We start from the raw sequence: 15,125 nt of genomic DNA on the forward strand, positions 1-15,125 counted from the left end.
CCTCAAAAGGGTTTCTGAATAAATTTACATTTCTTTGCCATTATTACAATTCATATAGATACATAAGTCTGGTACATCAGAAGTTGAAAGCCTAGCCTATTGGTAATTTCTACCTCATCTACAGCGGCATCAACGCCTACAGGAAACTGCGGAACGTTTCATATCCGCTCGCAAATTGGGATCTTAGTCCTGTTCATCTTGTATATCTGTTGTTGTGTGATGAAAGAAAGTAAGGGTGAGCAACAAGCCCACCGAAATAATATGTATAATAATTAACAATATATGAGCATTCTCATAGTACTCATGAAAGTCTTGGTCAAGAAGAAATGAACCAAGTTGATATCTTAACGCGACCAAGTCACAAAATATTCAGTATATATATATACATATATACTATTCACAATCTTTGAAATCCTCTAACATGTATAATATACACAGAGTTCCAGTTTATAATTGTATAAAAATATCGTTGCAAGGTGATCTCATATATCTAACCTTGTCTCAACGTTTTTGTGAAAATCTTTGTCATGCATAAGATAATCATTAACCAGATATAAGTTGAAAAGATGAAGTTATAAGATACTCCAATATACTTATATCTTTTCCAAATACTACTTGAACTACCACCGTTCAAGGTATAATCAGTTTCAAAAGTTCATCACATAGATGAGACTACAAGAAAAGACTTGGATAGATTCAATCTTTGAAATATCATTATAAATAATGAAGTTACGAGATACTTCATTAAGTCCCGATATATATATACACCTATATATATACATTTCATACACTCAAATATTACACTTTCATGGACGCCCACTGAGCCCATGTTGCTTATGCCGACTCAAATAGATGGACTTACTTCCCGAACGTTAGGCAAGTAATCAAAATATTTTCTCAAAACAGCAACCTTGTTGCGAATATAAAATACACCACAGAGCCGGATCCCTTAGGTTCTGAGCGAGTATTTAAATCCCCTTCGAAAGGAAGATCTTAAATTTGAAAATGAGTTTTGGGATCCGTTCTAACTTTTAAAAATCATTTTGAAGACTCGAAAATATTTTAAAGAATGTTTAGAGTAATGCTGATTTAATGAAATAAATCAGTCCCGATATATGAGAAAATATCTGAATATTATTAATTAAATAATATTCCCATAAGGATAATCTTTATAAAAATATTTGAAGTAGAAGTTTTAAAACTCATACTTGAAATGAATAATAAATAGCCAAAGATATACTTATACGAAAGTACGATCTTTATATGAATAATCGAAAGTAAGTTTGATTATTGAAACATTATTCTTTAATAAAATAAAGAATATTATTTAATAAAAGAGGCGTAGTCATAAGCCCTCGAATGAATATTCAAAATAATATTCATTAAATAAAATAAACGGAGTCTTAAGTCCTCGAATGAATATTCACAATAATATTCATTAAATAAAATAAACGGAGTCATAAGTCCTCGAATGAATATTTAAAATAATATTCATTAATTAAAATAAAGTTATCGAATAAACCTTATTCGATTAATAGTTTTGAAAACTATATCTATATATTATAAATATATATATAATATACTCGGGAACATCGACTCCCGGTTTAGAAAATGTCCACCTTTGGGTCCCCTATACTAAGGGTATACGCAACTACTGCTTATCTCTATCATAGGTATTATGCAACTTATAAGCATTGAATCAACAATTAGATATCAAGATTACGAAACAAGCATGCATATAAATATCATATCACATGCTCCAATATATCGCAAGATTTGCTAATAACAATCATGCACTTATCATAAGATAATGCATATATATATATACATCACAACAACAGTATAACGGGTAGAAAACTTGCCTGACTGTTCCCGGATAGACTTAAGCTTAGAGTGGGTCCGATAACCTATGAACAACAACAAAAGTCGGAATTAAACCCCGGTCTCTTAAGAAACTAAACTTTAACCAATTCAACCTTAATGTTCGCCTAAGGTCACTTCAACGCTTAACAAATCACATAAGTCGATCGAGTACCCTCGGCTCCACCATTTTTAATACATTAACCGTTATGAATTTTAAGGTGACGCTTTCGCGAATACCCTACCAACTGCCTAGTCCACTTTACATAATTATTTCATACTCCAATTAGTCATTTAAGGGCCTTAACCAAGGTTTCAAAGTAAGGCGAGGGGTAATGGTTCGTTCGCGAAATGCCGTTACTTAAAATGGTCGTTTCTCCTAAACCGTGCATCAGATTCAAGCGAACCACATATCAAAACGAAGCTCGTAAAATGAACTATCTAAACATGGGAAAGGTTAGAATCTTTCAGTGAGTTCACGGGTCCTTAAATTAAGAACAAAACAGTTAAGGAAATCTGGCATTATGACGTTTATGTTTACACGATTTCCAATTTAATTAACACTCTAAATTATCATCAATTCACTCACAACCACCAATACAACAATATTCAACCATCATACTACAAACTCAGTCCCCAACTCCAAGTTTTACCAATTTATCCAACCAATCAAAGACCCAATATTCAAAACCAATACAAATCCACCAAAACTACTTATAATCAAAGATCAAGCCTTAATACTAACAATGCTTCAATAAAACTTAATGGAATCATAAAATCAAAACTAGGGTTTGAAGTTGATACCTTCCTCGGTAGGTGTTAAGTTTCTAGGAAGCCTTAGGGAGCCTTAATCTAACCTCCTACAAGCTTGATCTTTCCAAAGAAATCAAGAACACAAAGTTAGGTTTTGAAGTTTCTAAAAGTCTGATTTAAAGAACTGTAAAATGAGGGTCTTACTATGCTTATTTGGACGAGACTTATGAACAAGAGTTGTATGCCATCTCAATACCTTTCCAACGACCTATAGAACACAACATTTGAGTGAGTATTAAAGGAGATATGGTAGTTTTAAGTTGCTGCTCTGGTTTTGGCCGAGAGCAAGGGAAGAAAAAGTGAAGTAAAAATGTTTCTAGTTTGATTAAATGATTAGTGTGGTGTTTATCTTGGTTACTTCCTTTTGTTATTAATTAGATTGTTACCATGGTAAAAATGGTGTGGCTCACAATCAACCAACCAATCCCTCCATTTGTCATGCTTATGTCACCATGCCTATGTCATCTTTCTCATGTCATCCTCTTACACTTGTCTTCTTCTTGTTGGTGTGATGACATCATCATCTACTAACCTCTTTGATTAACCCCTAATTACTTGGCTAATGACCGCTTATCTGTTATACAGTTCGCTTAACTTTCGTTCTCGTTTATCGTTTGAGGGATCATACTTGGGATCTTATTACTTAGGTTTCCCTAAACTTTTCTCAATATTTTATATTACTTTTATGATCCTCTCTAAAAATCCTTGAATTTAAATCCTTTTTATCATGTTACCTTATACTCAATTCTTTCGGTATCTGGTGGATTTTCGGGAAAAATTAAAGTGTTCAGATTTGGATTCTGACGATCTTTAGATACACTTATATACCATATAGAGTACTAATAAGACTTCAGAATATCAATAAAAGAACTGCTACATTATGTGGCATGAAAAGTTTTCTTATTCAACATAATCAGCAAAATCACTATTCATAAGGTTTACAAAAAGTCCAAATTTTTTGGGGTTATTACAGTCTCCCCTCCTTAAAAGGATTTCGTCCCAGAATCAGATAGAAAATGAGTAGGGATACTTTCTTAGCATTGCACTTTCTAACTCTCAAGTCAATTTTCCCACATTGTGGTTCTGCCATAAACCCTGACGAGCATGATAACCCTTCTTCTAAGCACTTGTCCATTTTTGATCTATAACCCTTCCTAGTTGCTCCATATAGGTTACGTCTGGTTGCATGTCTATGCGCTCATATGCCCCTATTTGTCTGGCATCCGGATTACACTTCCTTAACATTGATACATGGAACACGTTATGAAATTGCTAAGGTTCGGGGTAAGGCTAGCTCATATGTTAACTTCCCAATACGAATTAATATATCCAAGGGTCCAACAATTCTTGGGCTTAGCTTTCCTTTCTTTCCGAACCATATCCATCTTTTCCAAGGGAATACCTATAACAACACTAGGTCCCCTACTTCCTATTCTTTGTCCTTTCATGTCAAATCAACATACTTCTTATGTCCATCTTGGGCTACTACCAGCCGTCCTCTGATTAGATCTATTATATCCTTGGTCCTTTGGACTACTGCGGGTCCGAGCATCTTGTGCTCTACAACTTCATCCTAACATAAGGGAGATCGACATTGTCTTCCCTCAAGGATCTCATAAGGCGATACCTCGATACTGACATACGATCGATTATCGTAAGAAAACTCAATCCGCGTTAAGTGATCTTTCCAAATTTCTTTCAAGTCTATTGTACAGACTCTCATTATCTCATCTAGATCTACAGCTTTTGCTTCTCAATACCCACTCTTTTCCAGTTCGTAATCGTTACTATCTTCCGTACCAAATTTTATACTGATTACACTTTTGCTCGTTAGCATTCTATAACCTTTCAATAATCGCGTCAACCTTAGTATCACGAACGCGTTAGAATCGGAAGACCACCATACTTGGTACCACTTCATCTCTAGCTGCCTCCATCTTCGAAAGCTTGGTCCTTCATATAGAAGTAAATTTTTTTATTGAGAGATCAATATGATCATGAACACTTGTTACATTGCATAGTTAGTACAGAAGGTGGCCAGCCTTTAGTACTTGACAAGCAATTAAACAATAGATGGTATCCTACTAGGCTTCTATCACACAGATAGATAGTCATTCGGCAATACCTCCCCTTCTGGAAAGGTTGTTCTTCTCAGCTTATATGAAATGAAAAGGAGAGAAAAGAACGAATTGAAGAGAATTGTATATATATATATAATATACTGCCACAAATTATCTGGCTTGGAATCTACCTCTGAACTATAGAGGTTTGTCATAGGAGAACAAAACATATACGTATTTCACGTGTCTGAATATTTACTATTCCGTCCATCATTCTATGGACTCATGCTCTTGCTCGAGCTTATAAATAATCACCTTTAAAACTCCCTCGATATCGAAAATAGAATCTGGGATTTCATTCTAGACATCATCGTTATTAGAATTCCATGCTTGCATCGCAACCTTCCTCGTATAGTAATACGACTCTCTATTGATAAGAAGGAATAAGTATTCAATAGGTAGATAATCGACTTAATTAGCCTATCAATGATAACTTATACACCACCACGACCCGATTAGTGGTACTCGCTCTCAACATCCATTCCAATATTACTCTCACGGTTGTAAGTAATCGGCTCATTACTCGCAGAATCATTCCTGCATTACTATGACCCACCGTTGACCTACTGTAGTCATTCGTTTTCCATGAAGTTTTAATAGCTAACCATACGGAGTCCATTCATATTATATCGAATCCTTCTAAGGAGGTAACATAATCACCATTCATGATTCGTGAAGAACATTTATGATCCTGACGTACATACATGACATGAAGCAGATAAAATTGTAGAAGAGTTTCAATCAAAGCAACGATAGCAGGCTAATACCATTATTAACCATATTTCTTTACTGGGAGACATGAAGCTCAAAGGTTCATTTAGTCCTTTCGTAACATGCTCCTGGCTTATCTCAAGATATGACCTTCTAAGATAGAAAGCCCGCTCATGGCGATTACATGAATTAAATCTTTACCAAACTACTATTACGGTTGAGTACCGCACAGTCATCAGAAGGAATGTCAATCTTTCACACCATAATACAACCTTCACAGAATTAACCATTATCACTGTATTCCTCTGGCACGAGCGCCGATAATTTCCTCTTACACTTAAAGTGTTGGCCACCTCTTTGGCCTTTCCTAATAGTAAATTTCCTTACAATCAATGTCATTTTAACCACCTCCAACTAAATTTTCTACCTCATTTCAATCACTGCTTATGTAAAAATGCTTCTCTTAAGTCCTGGTGAGAAAAAAAATCACCATTTTTCCATAAGTCATTGCCTTAGTCTGTAGATGTGAACATTGCCACGACTGACTCTCGATCATACTTAGGATGTCTCTTATCTTGGGTCCTTCTTGTTTTCACCAGTCTCGACCCTCGTTGGATCGATCTATACTTTCTTATGGTTCAAAGTGCCCCACCTGGCATTATTATAATTACGTCATATTTCCTTCATCAAAATTTCTATTCTTGAGAACTTTGAATATTACCTTTCTCCTTGTAAAACCTCTAAGGTTATCCTTAATCCTTCATCAGGTACATCCTAGGCACAGGGCATATCAAGATACCATTTACTAATACCAGAATCATTGTCTATATACTTCTGAAAAATTTCTCCACTGATCCTTAAAGGTTGTTGTTACCTTAATCCTTTCCAATTCATACTGTCAAAACTCATGATGTCCCTATTAAGGATGAAATGCCAACCTTTATGCATTCCCCTAGGATTCATTTCAAGTTATCGGGGTTTTATTCATAATTCCACCTTTAAAAGATACTTACACTCTTCCATGGATAAATCAAGTCATATATACTTGATAGATTACCTTATTCAATCATTCTCACTTCGATAGTCTATACTTAATTTCACAATAGCATCCTTATTCAAACTGAGGTCAATCCATATGGCCTCCAAAAGATAACAACGGTTTTTTTTCCGCTTTGCTTGCCTAATTTGGTAATGACGACATGGATGTTCTGCTTAATAATTGCTTATTTACTTTTGTTGTTTATCTCAACAGTCATCTCAATGTTGGGATCTTTCATACCTTGCGTCTCCCTTTCTGGGTATCAAGCCACCGGTCTTACACTTCACATTCTTGAAGGTCACTTCCTTCATCCAATTTTCCTAATTTCTTACTTCCTTGTCTCCTCAGTCTATCCGCGTCTCATTATTTATCCTTCGAACTATCTCAAGGTTTCCTCGAATCCTCCCAACTTACAGGGGATAAAATATATGTATCTCTTATGCCTTCAACCATCAATTTTAACTCATGGTGAATCACCCTCATCCTGACGATTACATACTTTTCTATTTCTATTGCTACGAGTCTTTAGGGTTTCCTCAAACCCAACTCCCTTATCATTCCTCAAACTCTATTGCCTTTATATTCCTTTCCACTTCAGTTTCTTTTTATTTTCCTTTCTCTTATCATTATTTCATGAACCAAAACAACATAAGCATTGATTTCAAACATCCCGTCATTCTGGATTCGTGTCCTCAAAATGAATCTTGACAACTTTTACAACTTATTAGATTCATAATTCATCATACTCGTCTGCCTTTGTTCTGGCTCTAAAGCTTTTACACTATCTCCATAACCTTGGGAAGTACTTTCCTGAACCCAATTGACTGAACTTAAATCAGTTTATTATAATCTCTTTCTCCGTGCCTTCCTTGGCCTTTCACCAGCGGATGGCCTCTCTCTTAGGAGGGTAAGTGACAAAAACAGTCTTTTGTGATTCGTCAATCATTTAGAATCTCAAATGATTCCTATATTTCCTTTAGCCAGGCTCTTGCCCTGACTGGGTCAGCTTGTTCCTTGGAACTCTGAGTGCTTAGCAACTTAAAGGTCCTGAAAGAATTTCTCACCGCATTGTTTCCTCAGGGTGGTGGCTGGGGATAATAGTCTAAGTTCTGTCTAGAAAGGTCCATAAATTATCGTATAGGAGTACCATCTCGGGTCTCCTTTCCTTACTCGACTTCTGTTTCCTTAGTCTGAACGTTCCCTCCTCCCCATAATCAGGGTCATTCTACATGTTTTAAATCCTCATTTTCCACTTCATTATGTTATGGGTTCCTTCTATCTTGATGGCTACCTCCCTGACTATCACGTTCAGAGTTTGCTCTAAATCTTATTCCTCAAACTAGCTTTTATCTAAGATCTCATCTTTAAGCTCTTGAACATTTGAAACCCAAATTCTATAGGAATACCTCATTATTCCCTTATCATCTTTCTCGGTATTAATCTCTTACCTATTTGTTGGCTCTCTGCCTTCATTCATCACTTTTTCTGGCACAATATGTTCTTTTCCAATAATTCGGGCTGTATTGCAATCTCAAACAGCTTTTCGGTACCGGCTCCGGTTACCTTCACTTCTATTTCCATTTTCTCAAAATCTCTTATAAACTCTCCCAAAGACATTATCATCTTGAGTCTCTCCTTTTTACTAAGGGCATCAGCCACCACATTGGCTTTCCCCAAATGATAAAGAATCTCCCAATCATAATTCTTGATTAGCTCTAACCGCCTCCTCTGGCGTATGTTGAGCTCTTTCTATGTAAAAATGTACTAGAGCTCCTATGGTTTGTGTAAATCTTCCACTTCTCTCCATACAAGTAGTGCCTCCACTCTTTAAGGAAAAACTATTTCCACGAGCCCAAGCTCATGGGTGGGGATATCGAATTTTATATTCCCTTAATTTTCTTGACGCGTACGCGATTACCTTGTTGTGCTGTATAAGAAGCACCCTAATTCCTTATGCGAAGCATCACTACACATCACAAAATCTCCCTTTCCATCCGGCAACGCCATCATAGGAGCCGTCACCAATCTTTGCATTAGTTCTTGAAAGTTGTTCTCGTATTTCTCTGTCCATTCGAATTTCTCAGTCTTACGAGTAAGCGCGTTAAAGGGGCTACTATCTTTACAAACTTGAATGAACCTCCGGTAGTAACTGGCCAATCCTACCTCTGGTAGTCGCCCTAACCATAGTCATCAATTCCTCAGTGGTCCTTTATTCATTCTTGTCAGGATCCTCCACAGGATTCTTCTCAGCAACAATCCCTTCTAGGACAACATGCTCAACCGCTACATCCTCAATATGAACATCATCCGGTCCCGCGTTAGGACGCTCTATCGGATCCATAATCTGATCTCCAATAAGTAATAAAACATCATCGCGTTGTTGCTCCTCAACCTCAGGGTTCGGAGTCCCGCTACCATATACGATAACGAACTACGCTTCTATCACGATATTTATAAGGGTTCCCATAAGGGTTTTAACTGTCAGTACTACGTTAGGTAATCCGACTATGAACTTGGCAAGAGTTCTTATTATCTTAGTGAACTTAATATTTTAACGTCATATCATCTCTGATGTTTATAACGCTTAGCTCTGATACCAATTCTGTAACACCCCCAAATCCGGGGTCGGGGATCCGGGTTGTCACGAGTTCCATTTCCCTTAATAACACTTAATCTTAATAAACAACCAACTACTACAGACTGTGACCCCACAATACACACATACACACCACAAGTTAAAGTCTAAGAGATGAATACCAAAAATAACACTTGTCATTTTATTCCACAATTATAAGCCATTACACCTCAAAAGGGTTTCTGAATAAATTTACATTTCTTTTCCATTATTACAATTCATATAGATACATAAGTCTGATACATCAGGAGTTGAAAGCCTAGCCTATTGGTAATTTCTACCTCAGCTACAGCGGCATCAACGCCTACAGGAAACTGCAGAACGTTTCATATCCGGTCGCAAATTGGGAGCTTGGTCCTATTCATCTTGTATATCTGTTGTTGTGTGATGAAAGAAGAAAGCAAGGGTGAGCAACAAGCCCACCGAAATAATGTGTATAATAATTAACAATATATGAGCATTCTCATAGTACTCATGAAAGTCTTGGTCAAGAAGGAATGAACCAAGTTGATATCTTAACGCGACCAAGTCACAAAATATTCAGTATATATATACATATATACTATTCACAATCTTTGAAATCCTCTGACATGTATAATATACACAGAGTTCCAGTTTATAACTGTATAAAATATCGTTGCAAGGTGATCTCATATATCTAACCTTGTCTCAACGTTTTTGTGAAAATCTTTGTCATGCGTAAGATAATCATTAACCAGATATAAGTTGAAAAGATGAAGTTACAAGATACTCCAATATACTTATATCTTTTCCGAATACTACTTGAACTACCACCGTTCAAGGTATAATCAGTTTCAAAAGTTTATCACATAGATGAGACTACAAGAAAAGATTTGGATAAATTCAATTTTTGAAATATCATTATAAATAATGAAGTTACGAGATACTTTATTAAGTCCCGATATATATATACACCTATATATATACATTTCATACACTCCTTGAAAACCTCTGTTATGAAAATTATAAACAGAGTTGCAATATCCAATGAATTTGGAAAAACAGAATTTTGGCACAAACCTGATATCTTGCTGATCAGGCAAAGATACCAATTAAGTCACCTTTTCTAATAGTATATGGATGAATCCCCCACTGGTCATCACCCTGGCCACATTAGGGCCTTATGTTGGACTACCACTCAGCCACTTTCGCATTGATGGACTCCCACTGAGCCACTTACACTTTCATGGACGCCCACTGAGCCCAAGTTGCTTATGCCGATTGAAAGAGATGGACTTACTTCCCGAATGTTGGGCAAGTAATCAAAATGTTTTCTCAAAACAGCAACCTTGTTGCGAATATAAAATACACCACATAGCCGGATCCCTCAGGTTTTGAGTGAGTATTTAAATCCCCTTCGAAAGGAAGATCTTAAATTTGAAAATGAGTTTTGGGATCCGCTCTAACTTTTAAAAATCATTTTGAAGACTCGAAAATATTTTAAAGCATGTTTAGAGTAATGCTGATTTAATGAAATAAATCAGTCCCGATATATGAGAAAATATCTGAATATTATTAATTAAATAATATTCCCATAAGGATAATCTTTATAAAAATAATTGAAGTAGAAGTTTTAAAACTCATACTTGAAATGAATAATAAATAACCAAAGATATACTTATACGAAAGTACAATCTTTATTTGAATAATCGAAAGTAAGTTTGATTATCGAAACATTATTCTTTAATAAAATAAAGAATATTATTTAATAAAAGAAGCGGAGTCATAAGCCCTCGAATGAATATTCAAAATAATATTCATTAAATAAAATAAACGGAGTCTTAAGTCCTCGAATGAATATTCACAATAATATTCATTAAATAAAATAAACGGAGTCATAAGTCCTCGAATGAATATTTAAAATAATATTCATTAATTAAAATAAAGTTATCGAATAAACCTTATTCGATTAATAGTTTTGAAAACTATATCTATATATTATAAATATATATATATATAATATACTCGGGAACATCGACTCCCGGTTTAGAAAATATTCACCTTTGGGTCCCCTATACTAAGGGCATACGCAACTACTACTTATCTCTAGCATAGGTATTATGCAACTTATAAGCATTAAATCAACAATTAGATATCAAGATTACGAAACAAGCATGCATATAAATATCATATCACATGCTCCAATATATCACAAGATTTGCTAATAACAATCATGCACTTATCACAAGATAATGCATATACATATATACATCACAACAACAGTATAATGGGTAGAAAACTTGCCTGCGTGTTCCCGGATAGACTTAAGCTTAGAGTGGGTCCGATAACCTATGAACAACAACATAAGTGGGAATTAAACCCGGGTCGCTTAAGAAACTAAACTTTAACCAATTGAACCTTAATGTTCGCTTATGGTCACTTCAACGCTTAACGAATCACATAAGTCGTTCGAGTACCCTCGGCTCCACCATTTTTAATAAATTAACCGTTACAAATTTTAAGGCGACGCTTTCGCAAATACCCTACCAACTGCCTAGTCCACTTTACATAATTGTTTCATACTCCAATTAGTCATTTAAGGGCCTTAACCAAGGTTTCAAAGTAAGGCGAGGGGTAATGGTTCGTTCGCGAAATGCCGTTACTTAAAACGATCGTTTCTCCTAAACCGTACATCGGATTCAAGTGAACCACATATCAAAACGAAGCTCGTAACATGAACTATCTAAAAATGGCAAAGGTTAGAATCTTTCAGTGAGTTCACGGGTCCTAAAGTTAAGAACAGAACAGTTAAGGAAAATCGGGCATTATGACGTTTATGTTTACGCGATTTCCAATTTAATTAACACTCTAAATTATCATCAATTCACTCACAACCACCAATACAACAATATTCAACCATCATACTACGAACTCAGTCCCCAACTCCAAGTTTTACCAATTTATCCAACCAATCAAAGACCCAATATTCAAAACCAATACAAATCCACCAAAACTACTTATAATCAAAGATCAAGCCTTAATACTAACAATGCTTCAATAAAACTTAATGGAATCATAAAATCAAAGCTAGGGTTTGAAGTTGATACCTTCCTTGGTAGGTGTTAAGTTTCTAGGAAGACTTAGGGAGCCTTAATCTAACCTCCTACAAGCTTGATCTTTCCAAAGAAATCAAGAACACAAAGTTAGGTTTTGAAGTTTCTAAAAGTACGATTTAAAGAACTGTACAAATGAGGGTCTTACTATGCTTATTTCGACGAGACTTGTCAACAAGAGTTGTAGGAAATCTCAATACCTTTCCAACGAGCTATAGAACATAATATTTGAGTGAGTATTGAAGGAGATATGGTAGTTTTAAGTTGCTGCTCTGGTTTTGGCCGAGAGCAAGGGAAGAAAAAGTGAAGTAAAAATGTTTCTAGTTTGATTAAATGATTTGTGTGGTGTTTAGCTTGGTTACTTCCTTTTGTTGTTAATTAGATTGTTACCATGGTAAAAATTGTGTGGCTCACAATCAACCAACCAATCCCTCCATTTGTCATGCTTATGTCACCATGCCTATGTCATCTTTCTCATGTCATCCTCTTGCACTTGTCTTCTTCTTGTTAGTGTGATGACATCATCATCTACTAACCTCTTTGATTAACCCCTAATTACTTGGCTAATGACCGCTTATCTGTTATACGGTTCGCTTAACTTTCGTTCTCGTTTATCGTTTGAGGGATCATACCTGCGATCTTATTACTTAGGTTCCCCTAAACCTTTCTCAATATTTTATATTCCTTTTATGATCCTCTCTAAAAGTCCTTGAATTTAAATCCTTTTTATCATGTTACCTTATACTCAATTCTTTCGGTATCTGGAGGATTTTCGGAAAAAATCAAAGTGTTCGAATTTGGATTCTGATGATCTTTACATACACTTATATACCATATAGAGTACTAATAAGACCTCAGAATATCAATAAAAGAACTGCTACATCGTGTGACATGAAAAATTTTCTTATTCAGCATATATAATCAGCAAAATCACTATTCATAAGGTTTACAAAAAGTCCAAAATTTTTGGGGTTATTACAAAGATGAACAAGAAGGATGTTGGAGTCAAGATCCCTTTTCTGGATAAAGATAATTACCATCATTGGAAGGTAAAGATGCATCTTCATTTGCTTTCTCAAGATGAGGCCTTTGTTGACTGCATAGAAAGAGGCCCTCATGTTCCAATGAGAGTTGCAACAGGAAATGAGCCATCAGTCCCCAAGCCAAGGCATGAATGGTCTGATCCTGACATTGAACAAGTCAGGATGGATAAAAAAGCGATGAATATCCTATTTAATGGAGTTGATGGTGATATGTTCGATAACATTATCAACTGCAAAACTGCCAAGGATGTTTGGGATACAATACAGATCATCTGTGATGGCACTGAGCAAGTTAGAGAAAATAAGATGTAGCTCCTGATTCAGCAATATGAGCATTTTCATAATGAAGAAAGTGAGTCTCTCACTGACATTTTTAGTAGGTTTCAAAAACTGCTAAATGCTCTAAAACTGCATGGAAGGGTCTATCAGATAAAAGACTCCAATCTGAAATTCCTTAAATCTCTTCCAAAGGAATGGAAACCAATGACAGTCTCATTGAGAAACTCACAGGATTATAAGGAGTTTACTTTGGAGAGACTGTATGGCATCCTGAAAACATATGAGCTTGAAATAGAGCAAGATGAGAGGATGGAGAGAGGAAAGAAGAAAGGAGGATCCATTGCACTAGTTGCTGAGTTGGAAAAAGAGAAGGAAGTGAAGATGGAAGCTGTTGAGTTAACTTCAAGGGTCTGTGAAAGCAAGGGAAAGGGGCTTGTAGCTGAAAATGAAGATTCTTTGAGCCAAGATGACATGGAGGACATTGATGAATACCTAGCATTTCTTTGCCAAGCTCAAGTTCAAGAAGAATTTTGGAGCAGCCAAGCCAAATAGAAACATGGTGGATAAATCAAAATTCAAATGTTTCAAATATGGCTTGGCAGGGCACTTTGCCAGTGAGTGTAGGAAGTCAGATTCCAGTAAGAAAAAGTTTGAGCCTGTGGATTATAAGCAAAAATACTTTGAGCTACTCAAACAAAAGGAAAGGGCGTTCATAACACAAGAAAATGACTGGGCAGCAGATGGTCTGGATGAAGATGAAGATGTCAGCTATGTTAATCTAGCCCTAATGGCCAAGTCTGATGAGACAGAAACAAGTTCTTCAAGTAATCAGGTAATTACTACAAACCTTGCACATTTATCCAAAGCTGAGTGTAATGATGCCATAAATGACATGTCTATATAGTTATATCATTTGCGTGTTACACTTAAGTCTCTTACTAAAGAAAATGCTAAAATCAAAGAAAATAATTTGTTTTTGAGTGAGAGAAATAATGTGCTTGAGTCTCAGTTCATTGATTTTGAAAAGTTAAGAATTGAGTGCAAGATTGCCAAAGAAGAATTAACTGAGTCCTTGAAGAAAGAAGAAATTTTAAAGAAGCAGCTCGAGCGTGAACAAGTGGTGATAAAGGCATGGAAAACATCCAGGGATGTCCATGCTCAAATCACCAAAGTTCAAGGAATTGAATCTTTCTGTGATGCATCTTGGAAAAAGAACAAAGAGAAACTAGAACCAAATCTGGTAGAGGGAGTGCTAAAAGATGTAGACTCGACGTATGATGAGGATTATCTGTCGGATATCAAAAAGGGTTATCCGTCGAATGATGAAAATCCTCATCCGTCGGCTGTGAGCAAGCCTATCAGTAAAGCCAAACTTGTTAAGCTGAATAAGAAGTATGGGTCTGTTTCCAAGAACTTTGTTTCAGGAGAATCGAGTCAAGTTAGGAAAGGGAAAAAGGCTAATGTTGGTCACATGACTGTCAAACAGTTAAGTGACAGACTTGAAAAGATTGAGGTAAAAACAGAGGCTAAAAAGAAAAACAATAGAAATGG

This window comes from Apium graveolens, chromosome 1 (genome assembly GCF_009905375.1).
Source record: "Apium graveolens cultivar Ventura chromosome 1, ASM990537v1, whole genome shotgun sequence".
In the NCBI taxonomy this organism is placed as follows: domain Eukaryota; kingdom Viridiplantae; phylum Streptophyta; class Magnoliopsida; order Apiales; family Apiaceae; genus Apium; species Apium graveolens.